The sequence below is a fragment of the Lissotriton vulgaris genome, chromosome 1_2 (genome assembly GCF_964263255.1).
Source record: "Lissotriton vulgaris chromosome 1_2, aLisVul1.2, whole genome shotgun sequence".
In the NCBI taxonomy this organism is placed as follows: domain Eukaryota; kingdom Metazoa; phylum Chordata; class Amphibia; order Caudata; family Salamandridae; genus Lissotriton; species Lissotriton vulgaris.
Genome location: NC_141686.1, coordinates 1139824 through 1152312, shown reverse-complemented (window position 1 = coordinate 1152312; position 12489 = coordinate 1139824). Strand labels below are relative to the sequence as shown.

Genomic DNA, 12489 nt, shown 5'->3' with positions numbered 1-12489 from the left:
GTGGCCCAAGTATTGCACCTCAGTCTTACAATATTGCAACTTACTTGGAGACACCTTGTGTCCGTTCTCGGCCAAGTGATTTAACAAGGTGATGGCATCTTCTCTGCAAGCTTCCTCAGTTTCTGACGCAACTAGGAGGTCGTCTATGTACTGGACCAGAACTGAACTCTTGGGCAGTACTAGACTCTCAAGATTTCGTTTCAATAACTGGTTAAAGATCGATGGGCTCTCTGTATACCCCTGAGGGATACGACACCATGTTAAAACGCGATCTTCCAGCTTGAAAGCGAAAAGATACTGGCTCTCTTCGTCTAACGGTATCGAAAAGAAAGCCTGGCACAAATCTATCACGGTAAACCATTCAGCTTGGAACGGTATCTGAAATAATATCACTGATGGATTCGGTACCACTGGACAACATGAGACAACAATGTTATTAATTTTTCGAAGATCCTGCACTATCCTGTACTTTCCACTAGGTTTCTGCAAACCCATGATCGGGGAGTTACATGGACTACCCACGATCTCCTTCAGTATTCCCTGCTTAATCATGGATTCGATCACAGGCTTGATCCCTGCAATCGTCTCTGGCGTTAGCTTATACTGTGGTGTTCTTGGATACTCAGCATGGGGTCCTACCAAGATTTTTACCGGTTCCACTCCTTTGATCAATCCTATTTCTTCCCCAGTAAAATCCCATACCTCAGCTGAGACTTTCTCTCTCAAGTCTTGTGGAAGCTCCTCCACTGTTAAGGTAGGATAAAGTTCCACACACTCCTTTGAGTTTACGACTTTAAAATCAGCGTCCTCATCATTGGTCTGCACTTCTACCCCCTCAGGTGTGCAATGTATCGTGCAATTCAGTTTGCACAGCAAATCTCTCCCTAATAAGCACACAGGACTAGAATCGCAGATCACAAACTGATGTTCGTCACTGTAATTCCCTATCCTTACTGACACTGGTTCGGTCAAGGGATTTGTCATCCTTTTGTTCGCGACTCCTACCACCTGAACCGTTTCTCCTGATATTGGCAGACCCGGGACTACCGCCGATCTCAACGTGGATCGAGTGGCCCCCGTATCCACCAAAAAGGTTGTAGGACATCCCGCTATTTCAGCCTCTACGTATGGTCCTCTCTGATCTACCTCCAAGGCGGCTCCTAGAGTACAATCTTCCTCCCTACTCGCCCGCTGCCCTGTAAGAGGATCGACGTAGTAGCATTCCTCTCCTCCTACAAACAATGGCATCTGTCTGTAGGTTTTCCCTCCGTTTGAGATGCGAGGTGGTTGAGGAAACGGGGCTCGAGGAGTCTGAGTCCCCCCTTTGACAAACTTGCCCTTCGGGACTGTGGCTCCCTTAACCACGTTGTTCTGAACCTCTTCCTCCTCCTGCTCTAATTCTCCTGACTCAACATTGTAAGGACACTCGCGTCGCCAGTGTCCCACCTCATTACACTGATGGCATCTTGTTGTCTTTTTCAGTGTCGCGATATCCATTCTCGGTCTCGGTCTTTCTTCCTCGTCTCTGCTCTGATTATTCTGTTTCTTTGCTTGCGTCCCTGTTCCCTGTTGCCGCTGTTTATCCTTTCCAGCAGCTTGCATTTGCACTAGCATTAACTTTTCTTTAAGCTTCTTTGCCTTAGAGTCTATCTCGTCACTACAGTACCTTGCATACCTCAGAATTTCATCCAAAGGCTTGTTCTGCCAACAGATCAGATGCTGCTGGATCATTAGACATATTTCTGGTCTTAATCCGAGGACAAACTTCGAAACAAACTGTCCTATGTCCTTGGGATCCATCACATCTAACCCGCTGTACTGCTTGAATGCTTTCAGTAATCTCTCATAGAACTCATGAACTGTCTCTTTCGGCTCCTGAGTAGTTCGATCTATCTTTACCCAGTCTATGTCTTGCACCGGCACTTTCTCTTTTAGCCATGTTATTACTCTCTCGTATTTTTCCATGACTCTGACTGATGGACCATTCGTCCGGGTATCTCTCGGAGGCTCGCAAGTAGGCCATTCAACACTGAGCTTGCACGCCGTCCACAAATCTCCGGGTACTACGATATCGAACAGTGTGTTCAAATCGATCCACAGTACCTTCGAGATCTTCACAAATCTCTCTACCTGCTTATACCACTCGACGGGATTATCTCTAAGCTTTGGGAAGGAATTGGTGAATGCCGCCAAATCCCCCCTACTCCAGGGCACATGAACGTAGCTTCCATTCGCGATTTCTCGCAAAGGGAAGGCTTCCATTCGCATCAAGCCTGTGTCCTGGGACTCCTCAAGCACACTCCGTCTGACAGAGCCCTTTCTGGACCATCTTTCCTCCCATCTATCTAGATCTCTCCATATTCTGATACTTACGATCAATTCCCTTATGTGTACTTTCAGCGCGATCGTTCTGCGATCATCCAAATCCTGATCCGTGCAAGTTAGCCTATGGTTACTCTGTAAAGCCTTAGTTCGTGACAGGTCTACCATGTACCTGTTTGCCAAATTAGATAAGTTCTCATGAGCTGACCTCGCTCTTCGAGTAATATCTTTGGATAGGAACAGTATCTCATCTGGTGTATACGAGGCTAATCTCTCTAATGGCACTGTACCATCAATCAATTCATCCAGATCTGCCTTCAAACTCATTACGTCAAGCCGTTTTGCTTTTATTTCCGCTTTCAGCATTTCAGTTCTATGTTCTTCTCTCATATCTCTCTCACCTCCACTATGCGCCCTACGCCTGAGCACAGGTGAGTTATGAGGAGTCTTCCCCTCTTCTCTTCGTTCCCACCCCTCTAGATCCCAAGCCTTTCCATCTTTGCGCGGGGTATGGTGGAACAATGCTCCGTCCCCCAAGCCTATGTTCCGATTTTTAGGCTCGGTTTCTCCGGATGTGAGATAGGATCCACCGTTCTGTTCTAACCCATTATAACTTGCTTGTTGTCTGGTGTCGCTTAATAATATGAAAGGCCCTCGCCGGTCTTCCGTGTTCCCGTGATCTCTTTCGTGATCACCGGATGCATGGCGAGACGTTTCGCGACTCCCTAGGTTCTCATGACTCCGACCACTATCCCCGGATGCATGTCGAGACGCTTCGCGACTCTCCATGTTTCCGTGACTCCAATGTCTCACATTCTCACCTGGGGCATGGTGTGTGCACCTGAAGGTATTCCGGTACTCCTGTGTCCTATGTTCCCCTTCACTGAAGGTGACGCGAGGCACTTCGCCACACCCTGCACTTCTGTCTTCGCACATTAGCCTATTGCTGTTATCAGTAGGATAAGTATCTCTTCTGCTTTCTTGACTTCCTCTCTCCCACTCGGGGCTGCTTTCACCAGCTCCACAATGAGAGAGAATCCTGTTGTCCTGCTCTCTCCACTCGGATCCCGTTTCTAAACTTTTATTCCGAGCCTCTTCGGCAGCGTCCCATTCTCTCAGGTATTCCCTTAATTCCTTATGGGTTTTTGGTTTAGGACCCCTCAAATCCATTGGTCCTCTTCGACCTCCCTGTTCTACCCTGGGACCCGTTGCGGAATCTAATGGGGTACTCCGACTTATTGGTGCTCGTATTTGCCTGTGGGAATTCATTGTGGCATTCCTATTCTCCTCTTCTGCTCTTTCATTGTCCCATCGTGCCTGTTCCTCCTGCTGGACCCCTTCCGGGTTGTAGATTGACACAATAGGGCCTATGGTGACCGGGACCTGCAAAGCGTCCGGCATTTGGTATGACCTAGCGCATTGCGTCTCCGGCACCTTCTGGACCACAAATCTTCCCACTACTCTCTGTTCAGAACTAGTTTGGGGTATTTCCTCAGTCTTATTAGCGTCCCACTCTGTTACCGGGATCGACTTATACTCCCCCCACCTAGCTCCGTCCGTTTGCGGTAATATGGGACTCGCAAGTTCCCCACTGTATGGAGGTGGTCTGTCTGTCAATAGCCTCTCTATCAGATCCTCCTCCGACTCGCTTTCCTCATCTTCCTGTTCTAGAGGTTTCCTTTCTCCCGTAGCCTCTATCATGGTGAACAGTTTGTCCGCTTCTATCTTCTGCACCCTCCATTTCTTAGCTTCCTCGTCCCATTTAGCATCCTGCACCGCCTTTACCGATCTTCTCACTCTTTCTTGGCGCCTCTTTACGCCCCTTTCGTGTGCTGTTCTAAACCACACACCAAGAGCTTCAAATTGTGTTGGCCTCGGTAGAGGTCTCATTGAAAGCATCGTCGCCTTCAGTTGGTTCAACACTTCTAATTTAAACGTTCCAAATCTTGGAAACGCCAGTTCTTTTTGCCCTTCAGTTAGCCTGTGCCACTCGGAAATCCATAATATCGAGTGTAAGCCTACATTTACTGCCATATGATATGCTGGTGTGCCTTCTGGTGGAGCTTCTTCTCCGGCATATAAATTTCTCCTTTTCTTTTTAAAGATTTTTCCTAAACCCTTAAAACACTTCATTTTGATAACGTACGATATTTCTTACTTATTTGCGTCTTGATAACAACCACCAATCCCTGTGCGACTCTCGCTAATCAGCCTATCCCAGCACGGTTCTACGCCAACCGACCAATCTCAGCGCGGCTCTATGCTGACGTCACTTCTATTTTCTTCAGCAGCTTCCCTCGTTTCTCAACTCGTTTCACGATTTCATATGCGTTTCCATTCATACACTGAAAAATGACTACTTCCGTCCAAGCGATCACTTTTCTCTGACTGTACGGCCACAGTCTAACTGTAATTGCTACCTCAACTGGCACAGCGTCTTTCCTCTTATGGTCAGACACTTGCCTCAACTGATAGGTTACTTACACACAGTAAACGTACGACCAGCGTCCGCTACTCATTCACTCACACATACGCTCCCCCTATCATCGGTCTGTCGGGAAATCAATGGTACCTCATGACCCCCTTTCAATGGTAGACAAATTACTCTGGGTGTTCGATACACCCGAACCACTTAAGTCCTCTGGACATAAGATTTCATCCGGTTGCGCGCGCTCACAACCTTCCCCCAATCACACTACAGGCATTCAACTCCGCTTGACATTACAACACAGGAACAACATAAAACACCGCAATCTTACAACGCATGACCCTTATACTCACTCTCGACCGATTCTGCTGCTTTTCTCTTGACGCACCATCAGCACCGTCTTCGGCTGCGATTCTTCTTCTGGTCGACGATGACTAGGGACCTTGGGGTAAACTAACCTGGCCTAGGTCGTCTTCCTCAAGAAGATAACCATCATTATTCTGCTACCAACTGCGGGGAATGAGATTTTGATATCAATTTATGATTATGATAAATTTAATAAAGAATCCCATTCATCTGTTTTGGACCGCTCGTATCTGTCATTGAGGAAAAGACCACCCCCGCATTGGTTAGACAAACCCCATTAACTGACGCCACTCTGAAGAACCACTTACAACTGATAAAGTTTTAAGAGTTTTATATAAAGTTAATTTTGAATGCGATACAATCCACTCAGGATAAAATCTCAAAGTATACAAAATACAAAATCAGTTACAATATCAGCCGCTTAAGCTTCGGTGTGAAGTGGTTCCTTCTGCGTCATCTGCAGTAAGATAAAAAATATCATCAAGTTAATCTGTCCCTACTCTATGCTACGTGACAACCCTACTTCGCAAGTTTCTTCCCTAAAAAGGTGTCAGCAGTTTGACTTCCAAAGAAGTTCAAACTCTCTTTAGCCTCTAAAGGAAATCTTAAGTTTCAGAAGCAGTACCCTATCTGCCTACCCATCCGCTCTCTAAGGGTCCTCGGCCTACTGCTCCCTTGCGCTCTGATGTCTAAGCGCATCTGCTCAAGGCATCTACCCTTCGCCCTTGCTCTGAGCAATTCGTCTCGCTGTTCCTAATCTCCCAATTGCTACCTCCTCCCCGGGGTGCTGTCCCTAAAATACACAATCACAGTGTGGGTGGAACGCCCCTTGACGCCCACCACGGACTTTCCCCGATGATGTCAACTTCCTGCTTCTTCCATTGGTCCACTCCTTGCGTCGTTCGTTAAGTTGACCTTTTTCTTAGATGTCATCTTCATCATCTCATCGTCGACTTTTATTGATCCTTTCAGATCGAGTATCATATGAATTTAGACAAGGCTTTAACTCTATGTCTCTTAACTTGACCCTGCTAGGTCCTGTGAATGGTCTTGTCAAAACATAGTCCACATTCAAAGTGTCTCTCCTCACGTTCAAGCAATAAGCTCCGTCCGGCATTGTCACCTTAAATCTAACAAGTGCTAGACTTCTTGGCTCTCACGTCCACATCAAGCTATTTACGACTTTTACAAGCCCTCTAAATTACATACATTTGACTATGCTCCTGCGAACTCTTGACCAGTTAGGTTACAAACACAAATGACCTAAACTCTTCCAGCATTCCTACAGAAACCCTCTACACAGTATAACCTTTGGCATACATTTATATACTCGTACTTCAGCAAATTGACTTAGTTATACTTGAATATATTTCACATCGGATATATACTACATAGAATACGATTGCGTAGAGTATAACTTATGCACTCTCCTTGGTTACATCGTCATGTAAGTTCCTTATACATTCATCCACGTTTCTCCGTTTAAAGTTACACAAGTACACGAATTCTACTGTGCACGTTCTATATTTCCTAAGCATTTCTACATTACCCATCATGTATACGGGCCTTCTAAATCTAATGCATTTTAACATGTAAATACATTTACATTTCCTATACCATGTTATCTCATTCGTTGGCTTTTATGTTATAATCGCCAACTTAACATTACGATATGCGTTTCATTCCTACGTTTATGACATATACGTCTAGATATGGTTACGATATACTTTGCATTCAAATTGCGCTCTCTCACGAACGTTGAGAGGGCCCCCCTGCAAGGTACACGGAGGGGCCCACTTTAGATTTAATCCGGAGCTCTCAGGCCCGAGTAGTGTGCTGAGGTGGCTCCTTGCAGCTTGGGGGCGGCCGCACAACAGGGGACTGTGTTACGTTCCCTGAGCCCGCCCCTCCATTATGGAGGCTGATCCCTCGTTCTAAGAGTCACAGTCGGATAGGTTGAGAAAAGTGCGAGGACACCTAGGAGGATGAGTCTCCCCTGCCCTCACTCGCCTGCCATGCTATAAAGAGAGTCACGTGACCGTTCCTGGACAAGAGGTTGCCTCACAGTGTAGATTAGAAGATGCCTCAGAATGGGAAGCCACTAAAAGATATGCCAGAACTTACAATAAATACTTTGTTCTACAAGTTCATAAGTGTGAGACAATCCACTGGGGTCCTGTGTCCTTGAAGAAGCACGGAAGAGCCAGAAGCTACACGTGGCTCGGACACGTCATGATGAGGAACATTTACAGGCCTGTAAGGGAGGAAAAGGCACCGTGTGACCTCGACGAGCAGGAAGCTGCCCCTAGGGCGGCTGACCACCCGCTACCTAGAATCGCTCTTCCTCAGAGAAAAGTGTAGAACCGAATCTGGGAGCAGTCCTGCTTTTAGCCCATGGGTGCCGCTAAGAAGCACCAGTTCTTGCCCAGAGGCCTGGTGCCTCCAACCCCAGATCAAACAGTGGCTCTAGGACTCGTTTTAGAGTAATGTAAATGTAAATGTAGAGTATTTATGTAGCGCACTTCTACCCGGAGGCCTCGTAGCGCTGTATTCATACCGCTGTGGAACCCATCCTGGCTTTTCCTGTGAAATGTCCACTCCTGGGCAACCCCAAGGTGAAGCCAGGCATCCCAGCGCTGTTGGGGTCGTTGTGGAGATTAAGCAAGCTATTGCCCAGAGTCACAGAGTGGGACTCATGATTAGACTAGGCACCGAGGCGAGAATAATGGAATTCACTGTTTGCAGCCTGGCTGACCAGAGCGGTGCACAGACCGGATGCCGTTGTCATAGCAACAAGCGCATTTCCTCTAAATTAGCTGTATGCATATTTATTTTACAAGAAAGTAAAAAAAATATTTCACCAATGAAGTTCCCAACAAAACACAAGGGTGCGCTTATATGTAACGTGGCGCCAAGAGGGAGGCCGCAGAGCCAGACAGCGTCCAGTTTGGTTGTATAATGCGGACCGGGCTATCCTGGGAGTCTGCAACTGCTGTTCTGCTGTTCTGCAGTTCTGCACCACATCCCCCGAGCAGGGCACAGGGCCTCTCTACATACATGGCATAGTGCGTAGTGCAATGATTGTCAAGGCCACCGAGCGCAGGACCAACCAATGGTAGCCCGGTCCGGGCGGGCTGTGTGTGTGTCACGCATCCAGACTAGTCCCTCCTGGCACACACTCCTGCCCACAGTTGTACTGCAGAGGCCTTTCCTCCTGGACTCTGCAGACGCTGAGCGACAGCCGCATCTGCTGACAGCACGCGGGGCAGCGGGAGGACAGGAGGCAAAAGAGGGACAGGATCCACCTTCCCAGGCACTGTGGAAGCTGCATATGCCCTCCCCCCCACAGCAGCAGCAGCTCGAGCCTGAGGACCCGCCCTCTAGTCGTTTGCCTAGCAGGGCCGGCTCTAGGCTCATGGCGGCCCTGGGCAGGGAGCGTAGGTAGGGGGCCCAGATGAGGGGGTCCGGGCGGGGCGGAGCGCGCAGGCCAGTAAAGAGGGGAGGGGGTCAGGGAGTTTAGAAGTGGAACAGAGCCAGAGGCCGCCAAATCCCTGCCAGGGGCCACCACGCAAATATGTATCCATCCTCAGAGGATTAATATATTAAGGATATATATTGGCGTGGTGGCCCCTGGGGTTTGGTGGCCCTGTGCAGGTGCACAGCTTGCACATGCCTAGAGCCGGCCCTGTGCCTAGTTGTGCTGCACTGGGCACAAACTGCTATGTCCTGAAAGTGCGGAGCACCAAACTAGTCACAGAGTCTTGCCTTAGGTCCCCTCAAGGCATCCATGGAACTCTATCAGGGGCTGTGCAGACGAAGCGCTGGGATGAGGGGGACCGCTAAAGCTTGGGGCCAACTCTGCACTGCAGGGGTTGCGGGGGCCTGTGTTACGCCCCTGTGAACATGGTTCAGCAGCTTTGCTGGCAACTCTGAAATTTGGATCTAGCGTAGCTGTGTAATCACAGCTTTGTTTAAATCTTGAGGCATACTAGTAGGTATGGAATAACTTACCATTTTACAGAAGTTGCTTTGAATCATTTAGGCGACTTCATTAAATAAAGTAGTTGAGCTCTGATCTAATGGAGACCCAGTCAATCAAATGTTTTTCATAAGTTTGTTCCTTGGAAGGAAGACCTCACTTGCACTAAAGTATGAGGGTGCTGCTAAAGACAGTTGAAAAAGGACATGGCCAGTCAGTGAGAGGTGTGTTATGCTCTTCATTTAATTCGAAAATATGACTATCATACAAGTAAATAGAAAGATCATTAGAAGTGGTGAGATTTGCCGAACCTGAGGTGTGCGAATCTCTGAAACTATGAGCAAGGAAGCCAAAAGTAGACATCGGTTGGCTGTCCAAAGGTCTCTGGTAGATCTAGAACAGTGGTTCTTAACCTGTGGTCCGGACACCTACTCTGGGGTCAGCAACTGGTTAGAAAATTAACTCCTATTAACAGATTAATAAAGTGTATATAAATAAAGAAGCAGAATGTAAAATTGAAAATGTTTAAATGTTATGTAAATATGAAGGAATTTAAAATTGAAGGCTAAAAGTTGCTATCCTCATATTAATTGGAATTTAGGAAAGCTCAAACCTTCCCATTAAAACATTGTTTTTTATTAGTTTGTCAATTAAAACACATTTCATTATTTGTGCATTTGTTTGATGAATGCTTCTTTCTGGGGGGGTTTTATGTGGTTCAGATCATCGAAATTACTTAGGCTGGGGTCTCCGGCTTCAAATAATGGGTGGGAGGTTCCCTGGATTCTAATAATGATTTAGTGGCAATCTCTGGATTCCAAAAGTAATTATTTGGGGTCCACAGAAGTCAAGAAGTTAAGAACCACTGATCTAGATCGTTGCAACAGATATGTGGAAGAGAAAAGAGGCCACCCTCTGCCTCCTCGTGCCAGCTTCCATGCTGTGCCAAGCTCGACTCTCTTCCAAATGGCAGCTCGCTAAATTACTCTGTGCCCAATGTGCACAAAACAACCAATCAATAAAATCTCCATATGCATGAAATTACTAATAGAAGACGAGTCAACATTCAGTAGACTCTAGTAATACATTGGTCAGTAATCAATCTGAAAATAAGGAACATTTAATGTAATTTTATTTGCATTTTCGAAAGCTCCTTGTATGTTTTCCCAACAGGAGCAGCTCTACTAAAACTCTTTAGATAAAGAAAGTATGAACTTTGGTATTTTAGATATAACAGAACCCGCACTAGCAAAGCCAATATAGGTCTGGTTTTGGCAAGAGTGCATTTTTTTTAACGTGCAATGTGCACATCACCCTGGAAAACAAATACAAAAATATGAAAGTGACTTGTCACACCGCAGCCCCTGGCGCTGAAGCGCACTCTTTTTCAATTAGTTGTGTGAGCATAAACAGGAAAATGATGTCACTCACAGTGCAAAACAGCCAATGGATGTAGGGGACTGACCCAATACCCCCTGCCGTGGTGAGGGAAGCTGATTGTGAATACCATTTTCTTCTAAGTAAGCAATGAAAGGTCTTCATGTCTCCCTCTATATCTCCCAATTAGCGTCTCCATCAAGATAATTGAACTGCAAAATAGTAATCAGGGAAATACATTTCCTGCAAAGCCTGTTTGAACTGCACAAGCCATAAAGAAATATTGATGGTTAAACGAAGTATGTGTGAACTGAGATGCAAGAAGGTACAACAGTGCAGCAGGGAGCAATTAGACAAAGCTTTTCATTTAATAATTGACATGTTAATGTGCAGGACTATTCAATATTTCCAGTGTGGTGTCCTGCAGTGTATTACTGTTCAGTGTGTGTATTTATAAACGTTAAAGTTGTTTCCTTCTTTGACTATTAGACGGCAAGTACACAACATAAATAAATGTGACTTTTTGTGACCCTGAGCACGCTCCAAGTAACAACAAAACACGAAGAATGGCGTCGGCAGTTGTGCTGTGCTATGTGCGTGCAGGAAAGAGCGCAGGGGCACAAAGGACCTGCCCACCTCGAATTGTTGCCAAGATTCCGTGTATGGAGGGAGGGAGTGACTTTTTGAGTGGTGCATTTTCATATCCACATATGAAACCACTACAGAATCCAAGGTTGAAACTCAGCGTAGGTTTTGGCGCGTTTTTAAAGCGACACAATGACCAGTTGGAAGGCCCTGCCACACTTACCTCAGGACGCTTCCGTTTTAACCGTCTTACGTACTGTAGATTCCCCGATCACAAATGAAGGCAGAACAGCGTTTTCTCAAAATGTCTTCAAGTGACAGAAGTGAAGAAAAGAAACTTCTTTCTGCGACACTGAGGAAAATGTGTAGCATGGGGAAATTCAAAAACGAAACCATCAAAAATGTGAAAAAACGGGGTTGCTGCAAACAATTTAAATAGAGTTCTCAGTTCCTCATGAGCTGAGGCGCTTCAGAAGTAGGTTGGGTGGAAGCCACCGCAGTGACGTTGTTTGTGGTTTATGCTAATGTCACCCACTTTCCTGTACCAAAAAAACAATCCCCAATGCAATTAATACAAACAGAAGCCTGTGGAGGCACTGCACCAAGAGCATTGTCAAGATGAACTTCAAAGCAGTTTGTGACAGATTTAGGCCATTTAACAGAAAATACTTCCCTAAATGTATGCAGTTTTCATAGCATGTACTGCGTTATGTGCACATTAGCCCTTACTTGTAGTGAAACATAGCCCAGAGACTTATTTATAAGCACATACGGTGTTGTGTGATAGCAGGAAAAGTGGTGAGCACAGGCCTCAAGCCACCTCTGGTATGTTGGTGCCTAGTCCATTTAGGGCTCAGCCCATGGCGGAACATCGTGACTCGTTGCTGTGGCGAGGAAGATGGGGCCATTTCCTACTTCTAAGTAAATTGGAGTCAGTTCATTAAACTTCAGTAAATTGGAGTCAGTTCATTAAACTTCAGTAAAGTGGAGTCAGTTCATTAATATGAGAACATCATGAGCTGGGGACCCATAAAGGCTCCATCCGGATCTGGTGGCTTAGTAGACTGATGCATCCACTGTAGGGGTCTGTGTTCACCCTCATGGTCACAGGATCAAATCCCAGCAGATCCGCTCAGCCTTTCATCATTCTGAGGTCGATAAAATGAGTGCCATTGAGCTGGGTAACAATAAACACCTGTTATTCAGTGCCAAGATACCCTTGAATGAATGTGCTCTTTACAAATACAAGTTATGCTAAGCAGCTTCTCACCATGGAGGACCCAACTCCAATGAATTGGGGCAGACTGAAATCTGTCCTGCAGCAAGGTTTACAAGACTTGATCCAGCTGGCTTGCAAGTTAACTGGGTGCTAGACCATAACCAGAACAGCCTCTTAAAGAGGGTCACACTGGCCGTAGTGGGCACCAGGCAT

The 12489-nt window shown here is 46.3% G+C and overlaps 1 protein-coding gene across 1 annotated transcript in view; it reads right to left on the bottom strand.

Annotated features, from left to right (window-relative positions):
- PARVG (parvin gamma) overlaps nt 1-11485 on the bottom strand; it is a 352500-nt gene extending 341015 nt beyond the window's left edge. Inside the window, exon 1 of the mRNA XM_086952730.1 lies at nt 11281-11485. The gene's annotated coding sequence lies outside the window, so the exon portion shown is untranslated. The remainder of the gene's footprint in view (nt 1-11280) is intronic.
- Between the last annotated feature and the right edge of the window lie 1004 nt (nt 11486-12489).